This window comes from Malania oleifera, chromosome 13 (assembly GCF_029873635.1).
Source record: "Malania oleifera isolate guangnan ecotype guangnan chromosome 13, ASM2987363v1, whole genome shotgun sequence".
NCBI classification, from domain to species: Eukaryota; Viridiplantae; Streptophyta; class Magnoliopsida; order Santalales; family Ximeniaceae; genus Malania; species Malania oleifera.
The window spans coordinates 79,517,246-79,535,524 of NC_080429.1; positions in this window are offsets into that span (position 1 = coordinate 79,517,246).

Consider the following 18,279-nt stretch of genomic DNA (forward strand, 5'->3'; position numbering starts at 1 on the left):
TCCTTTTCAGTGTATTTTGTACTCACTCACACACTTCCTTAGAAAACTTCCTAGGTGGTCTTCCATCCCAAGATTGCTCCAAGCCAAGCACGCTTAACTATGGAGTTCTTATGGGAAGGCTCTGGAAAAGAAAGGTACACTTTGTTGATATGAGTAATAACATCTAGTCTTTTAAGCCTTTCATCCATGGGGTATGACACTTACAACCAATCAGCTTACTGTCCTTGGGCTTCTGAACCAACACCCAAGTGCCATTCTTATGAAGAGACTCCATCTCCTCAACCATGGCTCCAAGCCAACTATCTCGTTTAGAACTCTGAACTGCTTCGTGAAAATCAGAAGGATCTCCATTACTAGCAATCAGAGTAAATGCAACTAAGTCCTTAAACCCATACCTGATCGGAGGCTTAACATTCCTTCTTTCTCTGCCGATGGTTAGCCCTGTAGGCTTATGTCTATCACTTGTCAGGGGAATTTTCTGAGGAAATGTAGCCCGTCTCACTTTATCCTGTGCAATAGAATCAACAACAGTAGTCTGAGTATTACCCATACCTGAATTCTGAATATTGTCCAGCTCCACCTGAATAAGTACTCCCGCTAAATCAGACTCCACCTTTTTATCAACATTTTCCTTCAACATGACTTCCTCATCGAAGATCACATCCCTGCTAATGACCACCTTCTGTGCTATAAGGTCCCATAACCGGTATCCCTTCACTCCTTAGAAACTAAGAAATACGCACGGTTTTGACTCAGAGCGCAACTTTGATTTGTTATGTTCTTACACATGCACATACGATGGACAACCAAATATTCTCAACACATAGTAATCTACTGACTTACTTATCCATACCTTCTCAGGAACCTTTGTGTTAATAGCTGTATAAGGAGAATTGTTTACTAGGTAGCATGCCATACTCATTGCTTCTGCCCAGAATGACATAGGCAGATTAGCCTGAATCGTCATACACCTTACCCTCTCTAGTAATGCTCTGTTCATCCTTTTAGCCACCCCATTCTGTTGTGGCCCATGTGGAACTGTATAGTGCCTAGTGATCCCCTCTTCCTTATAGATTGAATTGGTTGTTTTTGTACTCCAGTCCATTGTCAGATCTTAGAAACTTCACCTATTTCCCTGTTTTCTTCTCTACCTGAGCTTTCCATTCCCTAAACTTACTGAATACCTCACTCCTGTACTTCAGAAAATACACCCATATTTTCTTGGAAAATTCATCAATAAATAAGACAAAATATATAGCACCACTATGAGACTGTACCTGTATTGGACCCCATACATTTGAATGAATGTACTCCCACACCTCTTTGCTCGTAGGCTTTCTTGTTCTGAAGCTCACTCTGCGTTGTTTACCAAACAAACAGTATTTATGAAACAAAGCTTACTATAAGAATTACCTCCCAGTAAGTTCCGCCTGTGTAACTCCTACAAGCCACACTCACTCATGTGACCCAACCTCATATGCCACAAAGTAGTATCATTTGTATCTGTATTTGAAGAGGTACTAGCTGCAGCTCCACCTGTCACTGTGCTACCCACCAGAGTGTACAAATTGTTCCTCAGATGACCCTTCATTACTACCAGTGAACCTCTAGCCACTTTCAGCACACCATCCCTAACTGAAAAAAAGAAACCATTGCTGTTTTGAGGTATTTTTTTTTTTTTTGGTTACATTTGTATTTAATTTCCTAATAATAGTTTTACAATATTTGAAAAAAAAAAAAAAAATTAAGGGCACCAACGGAATATAATAATTTATTAGATAAAAAAATTAATTTTGAACTTTTAAAAACTTCAAATTTATAATTTTTAAAAGTTCTTCAAAAAGTTTAAAAATTTGAAAAAATTGTTACTTTACACCTACCTTTTATTTTTTTTAAAAGAACAGGTTGAGGTAAAAGAAGAGAGCCAAACTCGCCTCTAATGATCTATAATTTTTATTTGATGCACATTAATTAGTGCATGAGAAAATTAAAATAAGTTGATCTTAATCATTGTTTTATCTTATAATCACGGTATTCTTCCGTCAAAAGTGAGGATATATTAATAAATAAATGAAGGTGTCGTCCTCTTTTAGCCAAAAAAAAATAAAAAATGATCTTAATCAATGAGGCTAAAAGAATAAAGCAGAAGGTGAAATTTGGATTTCAAGAAAATGATTATGATGGAAGAAGCTTACTTATAACTTATAAGCATTCCAAATAAATGCAATCAAACAAAAGAAAGTACAAAATTTCTTAAGCAAAGTAGTTCATCGAATTGAGTGGTGTATATTCCAATTGAATTTTATCTCTTAATAAATAATTATTTAAGGAGACAACAAAACGATTAGATGTCAAAGCAAATATCGGTATTTGTAAAAGTTACATTTCTCTTACACATCATGAAATTAAAAATATGTTAAAAAGGGGATAAGAACTAATATATAGTATATTAGCTTGAAAACTACAATATAAAAGGAATATACTTTAGATAAAAAAATAATTATTGCATTTGCATTATCATTACATGTTTGTATCAGGTGTTCAAATCCTCCCGGGTTCGTTTCCGTCCTTGGATTCCTGAAATTTATTTCCCTTTGGAGTTGTGGGGTTGGTTTCAAGAGGCGCGGGGTTAGTCACGTAGACCGTAAAATGGACACGTGGAAACCCGGTGCGTAATCCAAAAAAAAAAAAAAGGAATAAGAACTAGGTGCATGCAAGCCTTGGAAAGTGAGGATGCTTTTGAAATAAAAAAAAAATACTTCATCTATTTTTAAGAAAAAATAAAAGAAAAAACTTTTATCATCACTTGCTTGTATTATCAGTACAATGCAATGAAAATAAGAAATAGAAATAATCAATGGTGATCTGGAACTTACGGTTAATGCGGGTTAAAGCTCATTCATAAAGTACTTTTAATTTTTTTTATTTTATAGGATTAATTTATAATTATTCACTTGTAATCATAAATTATAATGTTAGAGCTCTAATCATTAATCAAAATAAAAAATATTGAAACCTACTTTGGATTTTCTCCTTCGTTGCACTTCATTTTTATTTATTTATTTTTTTAATTTTAAATAATTTCCTAATTTTTATTTATTTGAACTTGAACCTTATATAGTAGTAAGCTGACCGACTGCAATCTCAAAAGACCTACTACTTTAAGTCTTATATATAATATAAGAAGACTTTTGTCAATTGAGCGAGGGTTGTGACATATATTGGGCCTATACAGATCTCTCTATGAGAATAGTAAGTACCTCAAGGACAAAACATTTGTATGCAAACCCTTTTCAAAAAATGACGATACTTTTGAAAAAAAATATAATAAAAAATAAGAATTTAAAAAATTAAAATAAAAAAATACCATTTACCAACACCTGCTTGTCTCTGTTATAAAAATAAGATATAATTTTAGATAAAAAACTTTTTCAAAAAAAATAAATATAAAATAGAATAAAAAGAATACATTCAAATGAAATAATTAGATAAAAATACTATATTTACACAGATAAAATATTTATGTATTTATTTATTTATTTATAATAGCGATAGGTTTGAATTAAGTTAGAAGCTTGCATTAATTTAACTTGATCCTCTCATTAAGTGAACGACTATACAGGCCTACTATGAAGACTAATATGATCCTCTCATTAAGTGCTTTTATTTAATGAAAACACTTTAAACGAGTCCTACATGATACGACCCATGTATAATCTAATAATACTCACTATTTATTGTTTTCATTAAATGAAAAAGTCTGATGGAAGGATCACGTTGGTCCTACCCAATGGCCTAATTTTTTCTCGTGCATGTATGTATTCGACCCATGGATAATCTAATAAGACTCATTATTTATTGTTTCCATTGAATAGAAAAGTATAATGGAAGGATCACGTTGGTCCTACCCAATGTCCTAATTTTTTCTTATGCATGTACGTACTAATATGGCATTTTAAATTCAAATCTTAGATTTAGAAAAAATACAACAACAACAACAACAACAACAACAAAACCAAACCTTAAGTCCCCACTAGGTGGGGTGAGCTATATGAATTATTTTCCACCAATTTATGTGATCAAGCGTCATTTCTTTTGACAGAGGGGATATTAAATCCTTACTATCTCCTCTTAAGTTATTTTAGGTCTATCCCTACCCCTTCTACTGCTCCTAATTGTAACTAACTTACTATTCTTCACTGGTGCACTATACGGCCTACATTGCAAGTGTTCATATCATCTGAGTCATCCCTATCTTATCTTATTTTCTATAAGAGTTATACCTAACTTACCGCGAATATGTTCATTCCTTAATTTATATTTCAATGTTATACCACTTATCCATCTAAGCATTCTCATCTTGACAGTTTTTACTTTTTGGATATTATGTTTCTTTGTCACCTAACATTCCGATCCATATAGCATATCTGGTTTTAGAGCTGTCTTATAAAACTTTACTTTCAATTTTAAGAGTATTCTACGATCACAGAGCATACTTGAAGCACTTCTCAATTTTACCCAACTTGTCTTAACTCTATGCATTACATCATCTTCAATTTCTCCTTCAGCTTGCATAATAGATCTAAGGTATCGAAATCTACAAGTGCTATTTATTTTTTCATCATTAAGTTTAACTTTGTCTCCAATATTCTTCCTATCATTGCTAAAATTACATTTCATATATTCTGTCTTATTTCTACTTATCCTAAAGCCTCAAGATTCCAAAACTTCTCTCCATAATTCTAACTCAGACTTTACTTCATCCCTAGTTTCATCAATTAATACAATATCATCTACAAACAACATACACCTTGGAACCTTCTTTTGAATACTCTTAGTCAATTGATCCATCACTAAAGTAAAAAGATAAGGACTCAAAGCAGATCCTTGATGTACACCTATAGTGATTGGAAATTCTCTAATTTCTCTATCTATAGTCCTTACACTAGTCATTACTCCATCGTACATATCCTTAATGACATCAGTATACCTATTACATACACTTTTTTTTTTTTTTTTTTTTCTAAAACCCACCATAGAACTTCCCTATGTATCCTATCACATGCTTTCTCAAGGTCAATAAATATCATATGCAAGTTTCTCTTCTTTTCCCTACACTTTTCCATTAATTTTCTTAAAAGATATATAACTTTTATGGTAGATCTCCCAAGCATAAAACCAAATTGATTTTCTGAAACCTTCATTTTTAACCTTAATCTTTGTTCAACTACCCTTTCCCATAGTTTCATTGTATGACACATAAGTTTAATTCCACGATAGTTATTACAATTTTGAATATCTCCTTTATTTTTGTATATAGGTATTAAAGTATTTTTCCTCCATTCATCTGACATTTTTTTAGTTTTTATAATTGTATTAAATAAATTAGTTAACCATATAATTCCATTATCACCTAAGCATTTCCAAACTTCAATTGGAATGTTATCTGGTCTCATAGCTTTCCTAGTTTTCATCTTTTTTAGTGCAAACTTTACTTCATTAACTCTATTTTTGTGAATAAATCTCATATTTTTAGTCTTTTTCTCATTTGACAATTCTAATTTTAAGCTTTCTATTTGGTTTTCATTAAACAACTTACTAAAGTAACTTCACCATCTTTCTTTAATGTTTTCATCCTTAACCAAGACAATATCATCATCACTTTTTATACATTTTATATTTCCTAAGTCCTTACTCTTCCTTTCTTTAGCTTTAGTAAATTTAAATATATATCTCTTACCCATTCTTTTGTATCTAATCTATCATACAAACTATTAAATGATCTGAATTTAACTTCACTAACAGCCTTTTTTGTATCTTTTCTTACCTCCTTATACTTTTCAAAGTTATCTGTGTTTCTATATTTTTGTCACGTTTTATACCAAATTCTTTTTGTTTTTATGATTTTTTGTATATCTTCATTCCACCACCGACTTTCTTTGCTATTTGAAAATCTTGCCCTTGATTCAACTAAAATATCTTTTGCTATCTTTTTAATAGAGCTAACTAATCTACTCCAAATATTATTTGTATCTATCCCATCTTCTATAGTCCAATCCTCATCTTTGATCATTTTATCTTTAAATTTATTTTATTTTTTCTTTTTGGGTTATAAAGAGTTGTTTGTTCTCTTATACTAATTTATTTTATCATTTTTCTTCAATTTTTTAATACATATATGTTGTTCTAAAACTCTATGTTGTGTGGTTAAACTTTTACTTGAAATAACTTTACAATCCTTCCATGATAAACGATCTACGCTCCTAGTTAAAAAAAAATCCATTTGACTCCTATTTTGTCCACTTTTAAAGGTTATTAAGTATTTTTCTCTTCTTAAAGCAAGTATTCATTATATTAAAATCATACGACATAAGGAAGTTTAAGATCATCTTCCCAAGCTCATTTTTGTCTCCATATCCATATCCTCTACGTCTCTTCTCATAATTTTTATTATTCCTTCCAATGTGTCCATTCATATCTCCTCCTATAAATATTTTCTCAGTCTCTAGTATGCCTTATATAATACTATTCATATCTTCCCAAAATTGTCTCTTAAGATTTTATGTTAAGCCGACTAGAGGAGCATAAATACTAATGATATTTATTAACTCTTGTCCTAATACCATCTTGATTTTTATAATTATGTCCCCTACTCTATTTACATCAATAATGCTATCTTTTAAGTTTTTGTCTATAATAATTCCTACTCCACTCTTATGTGTTTTTTTTTTTTCCAATATAACAAAGTTTAAATCTTAATTTATCAATTTTCCTAACTTTCTCCCCCACTCAGTTTCTTGAAGACAAATTATATTAATTCTTCTTTTGATCATTATATCTACAATTTCCTTGCTTTTACCCGTAAGTGTCCCTATATTTCAAGTTACTAATCTAATCCTACTTTCATGAACTAATATCTTTACCTGCCCACATCTAGAATGATGCAGGAACCCTCGCATATTTGACACCGTACTTGGGCGCCGATACGGCGTCTCGCTTTGGAGTGACGACCTAGCCCACTCTTTCCCACTTTTCACTACACCCGGTCAATAAATTGAGACAAATCCAAATGAGGCTGATATTCAGGTCCCCAAACTCTAGGAATATTTTGATTGGAAAGGTAAAGAAAGGAGAAGATCAATAGACAGTAATTGAACAAGATGCTTCTATAATGAAAAGCGCCAAGGAATTCAAACTATTTTTTTTTTTTTTTTCCTGCAATGAAGAACTCTGATACAAAAGAATAAATACAGCTTATCCATATGGGAAAAGCAATATTCTCAAACTAGAAAGTTTTTCAAAGATTCCAGGAGACAAATTTTCGTCGGTTCCTGGCGAAAACAAAATCATTTATGCTTTTCACTTCATTTCCATTCCAGTTTAGAACATGGAATTTGATACCAGATGCCATGAGTTACCATCAAGGCAGGCAGATTCTCTAGCAATTGGGAGCTCTGTCCTCCATGTGCATGTTTCTTCCTTCAGCAGCAACAGGGGGATGTCGCCCCCTAGTCCAACTCCTTTTGAAGGATGGTGTCTGTCTCCTTTACCAGAGGAAGGCACATGCTATGACTTTGGCAACAGCCTGCTCAAGAAAATGACACTGAATGGTGACAAACACCATACATTAATTCCCATCAACATTAATCCTTGGAGAGATACTATTTTCTCACCGTTAAATGGAGCAAAGGAAAAATAAAAAGCGTTAAACCCTGAATTATGCTACTTGACATGGTAAGCACAGCCCAGTTCATATAATTCCCACATGAATGATAGTATGGGTGAATAAAACTAGTAATCACAAAGCAAAATTCTAAAAGTAATATGATGCAGATCCCTAAAACTACATTCCAGCAAGCTTAAACCAACATTATGTTGAAAGAATTATCATCAGTAGTGTCATCAATTTCATCACTAAAATCATAGAATATTCCACAGCTGGATCATCTCAAACAAGTGATTTAGTAAATTAAGTGTAAATTTTTATGGATGTCAGCAACTTTCTCCAAGCAAGCGAACAATTAACAAATAACAATTTGGTAATCCTCGTACCAGGAACATAATAAAAAATGACAACACTTTACAGCTTACAAAGCAATTTCTAAAAAATAAAAATCATCTGCTTATGTTAGAATGAAAAAATGCTACCAGGATCAGCCTGCAACAGGAAAATAATGTTGGATGAATATGCTTCTCTGCAATTAACCAGCATCTTCGTTACCGAAATATAAAACCGGAAAACTGCTCTGCACATAAAAATTAATTACGTATTTTGTAAATTCAGCAGTTCCTTTAGAATGATTTCCCATACAAGGCAAAACTTAACAAAATTCTGCGGCTCCCATGTTGAGAGAGAGAGAGAGAGAGAGAGAGAGAGAGAGGTAGGGCGAGCGCTGGATGCAGAGGTTTATCGACCGATTCATGATCTGTTTATTACGAAGTTCACGAAGAGATCGATGAACCGCTGCCTCCAGTGACTTCAACCAATATAAAACCATCGATCTTCAACCCCACACAAACAAAATCAACGAGAAAATATAAACACAGCCAAACAAGAACAGCAATCCAATAAGAAGAAAACGAAATGACTAATCTGGGAAACCAACTCATATTTTCTTCAGGAAATCCGATCAACATCAGAGATCTGACGCCCCAACTTCCAAAGATCAAACAAATCATACACGGGAAAAAAAAACAAAAAACAAAAAACAGCAAAAGATGCATCAATCTCTTCAAACTTTATCAGATCAACTCAAATTTACATTGAGTTGCAGTCAAATTTATAATACTCAAATTCAAGTTTTGTGCTTTATGCTTCCATTTTTTTAAAAGTATTTTGATAGTAATGGGATTTGGAGAAATTTTTTATGTATGGGAGATATGACTGCCAGATGTTTTTGTTAATGATAATCAACATACATTTTAAGAAACTCATTTAAGCTGAGTTCGGTCTTTATTTTTTTTCTTTAATTGGGGTAAGCTTGTCACTGTTTATTTATTTATGATTTTGCTTGAACTTCTCCTTTTTAAAATTAAAAAATTGGGTTTATTGTATTTGATAATTAATTTTTTTAACTTTTAAAAGCTAATATTTATCATTTTTGGAAAGTTTTTAAGAGTTAAGAATATTAAACTTTTAAAATTGATTTTTTATAAGAAGATAATTTTATTCCATCTTAATAAATTTTTAATATTACAAAATTATCCACTCACCTCTCTCTCGTCCATAGTTTTTCCTTTCTTTTTTCATAACTCAAATAAAAAATTTAGGATATATATTGGTAATGATACTGTTATTTGATAGATAATTTAATAACCATTTAAAATCATATTATTAACATATGTTAATTTCTAAAATTTATATTATTACAATTGAATTTAGTTTTTTTATAAATAATTTAACAAAAACAGTCATAAACTAGCATACCTAAATTTCAGTCAGCTTATAACTTTTTTATTCTAACATACGGCATCAATTTTTTCTTTTCAACAACTCCTTTTTCATTGAGTATCAAACAACTTTCAGCTAAACTAATTAAATCAATTTTTAGTTTTTTTTTTATGAAATTTTAAAAGTTAAAAACTAATTTTTTTATAACAAATTATTCAATTCTATTGTTATCTTTATTTTTTTTAAAATATTTTAAAACTATCAATGCATTAATTATATTTTATAAAATGCATTATGTATTTTAGTCATTTTAAATGCTTTTTGGAATAGTACTCAAAATCAACTTTTTCTTTCTAAGAACTCGTTTTTCATAGGAGGGGGTGGGTTGGGGGAGGCTTATGGATTTTTTTTTTTTAAATTTTTTTTTCACTTAATATTTTTTTTTAATCTCAAATGATATTTTTTTTAGTGAATATAGACTTAGAATTAGTTGGGTTATTGTGATTTTTTAAAGAGTTTTAAATAAGCTAATCAAAAGAGAAGTTTATTGAAATCACTAAACTATTAGTCCCTAAAAAAAAATGAGGTGCTAGAAAGAAAAATGGATTTTGAGTATTTGGTAAAAAAATTGTAAAGTGTTTAAAAGTATTTAAAATGATTAAAATATATTTGTTTTTTTACGAAATATAATTAATGTATTAATAAATATTAGTAGATTTTAATATATAATATTTATATGTGGAGTGAATATATCTTGGTGTCTTGCTGCACCAACAAGTCCTTAACCATCCTCTGCCAAAGTTCGAAATTTCTCATTCCATCAAACTTAAAAACATCGAACTTCGCAGAAGAAATCCTAATCTTTGCAACCAATAGCTCTGATATTAATTTGTTGTGCAAAGAGTATATGCCAATGTGCAGCAGAAACACAAATTGAATATGAATGTGCAATGCAGCAATCAATGATGAATAATACGAAAATAATCAATCACAAAGAGAATAAAGGAAAACAATAAAAACACATGATACAAGAATTTACCTGGTTTGGCAATGTGCCTACGTCCACGGGAGCAAGCGGCTGATTTTTCACTATCGTATCAAACGAGGGTTACAAAATAATATTTATATGCTAACCCTATGCGTACAAAAGACTTAGAAATTATCTAAAAGACTCATATAGTAATTCCTGGAGGAAAATCCTTGGAAATCCCCAATCTACTGATCTTCCTAATTCAAATCCCATAAACAACAATGAACAATACTGTCGACGATTTAATGTAGAGACCGAAGTAACCAGACTAAAACCGTCGACGATTATCTCCTGAGAGCAAACCATTGACCAGCACAATGCTTTCCCTGAGCCTGTTTTCCATTCAATATGAGCCATATACTTTAACAATCTCCACCTTGATGAATATTTAGGAGAAATACGAAAACATAATCCGTAGCTCCACCTAGGACAGTAGATTGAGACGCCTCCCATCTAGAACCTAGAGTTAATCAAGTCCAAACAATGCTTGAACTTGTTCGTTGTAACAAACTTTGTTAACATATCAGTTACATTCTCAGGCGTGTGAACTTTCTCAAGTAGTAGTTCACCAGAAGCAACTACTTCTCTGATCTTGTGAAACCTCACATCTATGTGCTTTGTCCTCGCATAATACATTTGGGTTATTGCCAAATAGATGACACTTTGACTATTACAATGCAACCAAACTCCACCTTGCTGAATATCCAACTCCTTGACCAATCTTGTAAGTCACAACGCTTCCTTGACAATCTTAACCATTGCCATGTATTCTGATTCAGTAGTAGATAAAGCAACAAGTGACTATACCATTGACCTCCAACAAATAGCTCCTCCCACAAGGGTGAATACGTACCTTGTGGTAGACCTCCTGTCATCTAAGTCCCCTACATTGTCCACATCCACATAACTTACCATTGAGGGATCACCTTGTTGTTTATTGAATATAATGTCATACCCAGTTGTACCCCCCAAGTATTTGAGAATCCAATTGACTACATCCTAATGTTGTCGACGTGGATTCGAAAAGATCTTCCTCACCACGTTGATAGCTTGTGCTAGGTCTGGCCTTGCACATACCATGACATACATCATACACCCCACTGCACTGGCATAGGGGACCTTCGACATGTCACAAATGTCATCATCTGTCTTTGGGCACTAGGTGGTAGACAACCTAAAATGATCCACTAGCGTTGTACTTATCGGTTTAGCATTAGCCATGCTAAACCTCTTCAACCCCTTCTCCACATAGCTACCCTAAGATAACCACAATCTCCTTGCAATTCTGTCCTTGTGAATCTCCATCCCAAGAATCTTCTTGGCCGCACTCAAGTCTTTCATGTCAAACTCTTTACTCAATAGAGACTTCAACTGATTTACCTCAGTTATATCATTTGCAGCAATCAATATGTCATCAACATAAAATAACAGAAATATGAGTGAACTGTCCTCAAGACTCCTCACATAGACGCAACAATTGCACTTTCTTTTTAATTAATTATTCTCTTTCCTTTTTTTTTTTTTTTCCATCATTTTGTTAAAAAATTTAAAATTTTTTTTTTTTTCAAAATATTTCATTCTTCTAACTAAAACCAAACGAGAAGTGTGTATTAAATTTGATTGGAAGTCATAATTATAAAATAAATATTAATTACACTTAGTTGTACCTTAAATTCTCATAAAAATGTTTCCTAATTAAGATTTTCTTGATTTATTTCCATATCATGATTGTTTCTTAAGAATGGGATGTTTTCAAAGAAAGTAACGCATGCGTATATGCTGCCTAACTACGTCAAGTTTTGTCATTCAATATTTGATTAAGTTTCTTTAAATTATTTAAAAATTTAAAATATACTTACCCAATGTTTGATGAGTCATTTGATTTGAATAAATTATAATGTAAAATTGTATTAAAATTATTAAAATTTTGTTAGGGCCTTTAGGATAGCATTTTATTTAATCCCTCTAAATTCAATGTTATTTTTAACCAGACCCTGTTAATAGCATTCAACTAGGTCCCTGAACAGTCCCTTGATTGAGTCCTTATATTTTACAGTCCCTTAATTAAGTCCTTTTATTTTACACTCCTTTAATTGAGTCATGTTATCCCCCGGTCCTTAAATTGAGTCATTTTATTTCACAGTCTTTCAATTGAGTCCTTTTATTTTACATTTTTTTTTTTAAATTTTCGCAATCCTTTTTGTTGAGTCCTTTTGTTTTAAAATTGAGTCCTTTTTATTGAGTCATTTTGTTTTAAAATTGAGTCCTTTTTTTTTTCCTGGAATTAAGTTCACCCCTTTTGCAACCGGGTCTCCCAAAAGCAATTATTGAAAAATCAATTTCTCGTATGTATTACATCAATATACTTGAATACAGATACAAGGGAATACATTGTACATAGGAATACAAATATAAAAGGAAACATGCTTGAATATTCGGTTTGGTCCAATTGGCGCTTGAACGCGCGCGCGCGCACACACACACACAGATTATAGGAAAATCAAGCAATAAAGAATGATTGCAACAAAGAACAATATTTTGTTTCCTAATTCAATTGACGTGCTTGATATTTTCATGGAAAGAAATAATCTAATGGAGCCTATAATAGAAACTCTCTATGAATGGAAAGAGCATGCATGGAACGAAAAATTTTTGCCCTTGATGGTTTAATTTTCTTTAATAATGGATGAAGCCCTAGCCCTATAAAAGGAAGGCATCCACAAGGGGAGGAAACAACCACACAAATGGGGAGCACGACCTCCCAAGGAGAGAAAGAGAGAGGATTGGAGGTGTTTGTGCAGTCAACTTGATAAGGACAATCAAATGGTGATTTATTGTTTGATGAATCTAAAATTTTACAAACTGTTCATAACTCATTTTTCGTAATTATTACTGCTTGTATTATTATTTGGAGCTTTGCAACTTTGCTTTTGTGTCTTGGATAGCAGCCTCATTGCAATAGCAGCTTTAGGATGGGAGGTTCCTGCGCAGTTAGCTTGATGTAGATGATAAAATGGTGATTTCTTGTCCGATGAAGCTGAAATTTTACTAAGTTTTTCAGAACTCATTCTTCTTAATTCTAACTAATTTGATTATTATTTGGAGCTTTTTAACTTTGCTTTTGCACCTCAGACAACAGCCTTATTGTAGCAGTAGCTTCAGGATAGGAGGTGCCTGTGCAGTTAGCTTGATGTAGACGATTGAATGGTATTTCTAATTCGATGAAGCTAAAATTTTACCACATTGTTCATGACTCATTATTCTTAGTTTTTACCTATTGGATTATTATTTGGAGCTTTGCAATGTTGGTTTTGTGCCTTGTACAATAGCCTCATTGCAGCGGTAGCTCTAGGAGTAGAGGCAGCCCGACACTTAGGTTCTCAAAGGTAATCCCTTTTCTATTATTAATATTATGCTAACTTATGCTTTGTTTTTGAGATTAGGGGAAAAATAAAAGGAAGAAGAAAGATTAAGAAGGCAAGAAGGAGGTTACGACCACTAGAAGAGCTAAGAGCAATGAAGAAGGAAGAAGAAGAACCCGAGAGTCCTATAGTCGGGTACCCTAAGGGTGAGTCATTTTTTCTCTTTATTTATTTTTTGATTATGTTATGGTAAATCCTTGGTTTGATTATGATGATTTTATGTTATTATAATAGTGAAAGTGGTTTTTTTGTTTTTTATTTTTATTTCTTTTATTTCCTTTCTTTTTTTGATCTAACCCTACATCTTGAATTTTGGGATAAACCATTTCGTTTTTGGAAGAGTTGTATGGTTGCTTTGGGGCGGCCATGTAATAACCCAGAAAAATTAAATAGGGCCTCGTCGACGAACACAGGGTATTCGTCGACGAGAATACATGAGAGTCTCGTCGACGAGGACATGTCTCGTTGACGAGAAGATACTGAGAGGGGGGTTTTTGGCAGTCTGAAATTCGTTGACGAGGGGTTTATGTTCGTCGACGAACTTTCTTTAGGGACTCATCGATGAGATGATGTGTCTCGTCAACGAATCCGGGGTTATAAACGAACCAAAACTAGATTTTTCCACAGAAAAGTGGCGCAGGAACCCTCTTTCTTTCTCTCTCTCTCTCTAAAACGTCCTCCTCCCCTTCTCTCTTCGATCCCGGTTCTGTTTCTCACTGATTTGACGATCCGAGGCCACCACGACGCTCCTGGGAAAGTTCTATGTAAATCTGCCGGAGTGGATCGTTGGTGAAATTGACTTGAACTCCATCCCAATTTCAAGGTAAGACATTTTATTCAGTATTTGCCTTTCTCACAGTTATAACAAATGCAGTACACGAAGAAATACTAATATTTTATTCTGGAAGATGTTGTTTTCAGGGTGTTGAGTGGGGGACCCTATGGGTGTAGGACTAGATACAAAAGGGGACTTTTCAGAAATTAAGTCAGGGAAATATGTTATGCTAGGAGTTTTAGCAAAGTTATCAGAAATTTTATGCATATTTATATATATACCAATTTATTATCCAGTTTTACAGAATATGAGTTTTAATATTTGTGTAGTCTGAGTAGATATTTACCTGATATAGAAATTATATATATAGCTTTTCTAGCATGTATGATTTACAGTATATACATATATAGATAGATATAGACAGATATTTATCAGATAAGTATTACAGATTTTATTCAGATTAATATATTACAGTAATTACAGAATGCCATATTGTCCAAAACCATAACACTTAGATTATATAGATTATACAGTCAGATATACAGTTATAGCAATCAGATGCTACAGTTATGTTATTAAGATGTTATAGTAATTTCCAGTACAAAATTACAGTATTATAGTTATTTTGGAAACATAATGAAAATAGTAGGATAATTATAGTTGTAGTATATATGTATATAGTATCAAATCCCTGATGAAATATTACAGATAGATACAGTTTACAGAGCACGGTACGTTGCTATTTACATATCAGAGTGCAATCACATATCTCAGATAGTATGTGGGTACTGTCAACCGTAGCCAGAGTGGTTGCAGTCTCCCCAGTTCTCTGGGTTGAGGGGGCCCAGTTTGATGAGGTAGTAGTCCAGTTCCATACTTAGGAGAGGATGAAGTTTGGCCAGACTAAGGAAGGGTAGAGTACAGTGACTTAAATGGTAGGCCAACTAGAGTGAAGTCCAGCCTACGGGCCGCACAACCCTGTCATGAGGGGTTTAATCATGACATACAGATTTCTAAGGAAAAACACAGTTATGTATATTTATACATATTTATAGCATTTGATAAATATAGTATGGTATTAGAAGTATGAAAAGCATAAAATCAGATGATACAATTATATTTTAAACTATGATGAATGTGAGATATACTTTATGCTGATTTATCAGCTTATACAGTTTTAGATGTATTTATAATAGTTATTCAACTTGGTCGCCACACACTACTAATAGCATATTTCCACTTACTAAGCGTCTTCTTATCTCATTACTCTAACATTTTTCAGGTGAACCAGTTAGGCGAGCAGATCAGGGTTGCAGATAGAGTGACCTCTTGATTGCCCTACTTATAGGGTAAGTGTGCTCAGAGGTTTGCATTTTTTGGATAGATTGTATTGGTGTGAGATGTAAAAATGTATCTATGGTTTGGGAAATACTAATTTATAGTATTGTATATATATATATATATGGATGTATGGCATAGGTGTGTTTGTATGTACAAGAATACCTCAGTGCCCATCTGAGGCTTGGGATGCTATAGCAGGGGTATTAGAATAATTTATGAGTAAAAAAAAATGGTGTGATTTTGGATCGTTACAGTTTCGTATCAGAGTCAAGGTTGCTAGGTTCTGTAGACTCTAGAGTACTACATAAACAATATCAGAATTTAGAAAAGGAATATTAAGAAGAGTGGTATAGGGTATCAATGAAAGTGATGTTGGAAAATTAAGATGAGAATTTAGGGTTTTGTTCTATGGGTTGGAGGTAGAGTTTTGGGTTGGTTTCTGTGATTTTCTTGGGGTGATGATTAAAGGAAAATCATAGCAAACTATCGATGATTTCTATTTTCATATTGTAGGGCTCGACCTTAAATTAGTAATGATAGGCTAGGGGTATTTTAGTTAGTATAGTATTATAGGATTTAGATACTCAAAATAATTTTGGTAATATTGCAGGATGGACCTAGGATGTAGTAGAGCTTATGCTAGTGATGATGACAGAGCTGGGCCTTTTGTTGTAGGAGGCGGGGATTTAGATGTTGTGCTACATAGTGTGGCTCAACAAGTTATGACTGAGATAGCTCGAAGCTCCAGGGAGTAGGGAGGTCCATCTCCAGCTCAAGGGTGCATGATAGAAAAATTTATGAAGATGAACCCACCAACATTTTTAGAAGCGGCTAATCCTGCATTTGTGGAGAATTTGGTGCAAGAGATAGAGAAGATTTTGATGGTACTTCACTGCACCGATGAGTAGAGGGTCCTTTACGCTACGTATAGGCTGACTAGGGAGGCCGAGAGATGGTGGACGACCACTAGACTGTTGGAGGAGGAGAGAACAATTCCAGTACTGATGACCTGAGATCGATTCAAGGATGTATTCTTTGATAGATACTATCCTGCCTCAATCAGAGAGGTTAGAGTACAAGAATTTCTGAGCTTATCCTAAGAATTTATTGAGCTATCGCATTTTGCCCTTATATTGTTCTAGATGAAGTTAAGAAGGCTAGAATGTTTGAAAGAAATCTGAGGCGAGATATTTATAGATAGGTGGTAGTATTGAGGATACAAGATTTTTTAGAGCTGGTTGACTAGACCATAATAGCAGAGGAGAGTGTGCCGAGAAAGACTGAGACACAGAGTCAAAAGAAGAGGACCGCACCCTCAAGTTTTCAGGTGGGGTCCAGCCAAGGCCTTTGGAGAGGAGGTAGATTTGGAAGGGATCAGAGGCAGATGGTAGAGCACAGTGGATTTCAGGGTGGACAACCTCATACTACCTACCCCAGGTGTGGACGGAGACATCCGGGTGAGTGCCGGCTGGGGGTGAATGTTTGTTGTCATTGTAGGAGACCCGACCATATGGCTCGATCGTGCTAGATGTTGTCAATTTATGCACCAGCTCCCAAACCAGTTTGGGGTGGTTATCAGGCGCCCCGTGGGGGTTAGCAGAGGAACACTGCGCTGGCGAGGGTCTATGCGTTGATGTCGAGTGACGCCGAGACGGCTGGAGACGTAGTTACAGGTACCCTTATTGCTTTACCATTTAAAGTTATTATTATTTTGATACAGGTGCCACCCATTTTTTATATCGGTGGGGTATGTCAGAGTAGCTGGGGTAAAGACACAACTATTAGATGTAGAGCTGTCTTTGGGTATACTAATGGGATCTGTGGTAAGATGTAGGAAGGTGCTTCGGAACTTTCCAGTAAGTATTCAGGAGAAAGTACTACCAGCTGATCTTGTGGTCTTAGATATGCAGGGGTTTGATGTAATACTAGGTATGGATTGGCTAGCAACTAATCATGCTAGCATAGACTTTCATAAAAAAAAAAAGTGGTCTTCAGACCCCCGTGTAACTCCCCAAACCCTTAAACCCGGGTCCGGTGCGTTATACCTGATCATATCTTGATAAATCATAATCCATAATATACGCAGCGGAAAACATAATCATAATCTTCATATAGCATAATACCAGAGTTTACTAATTCTAACTATAATCGATATAAATCATCCATCACCTGCATTTCCATAAATCTAAAACAATTCAGTGTTTTCATAATCATTCCTTACTCAATAGCCTTAAAACATAAAGGCATAAAACATAAATATTTACATTCCCCAAAATTAACATAGAAATATACCATTTTCTTTTTCTATTTCCCAATAATG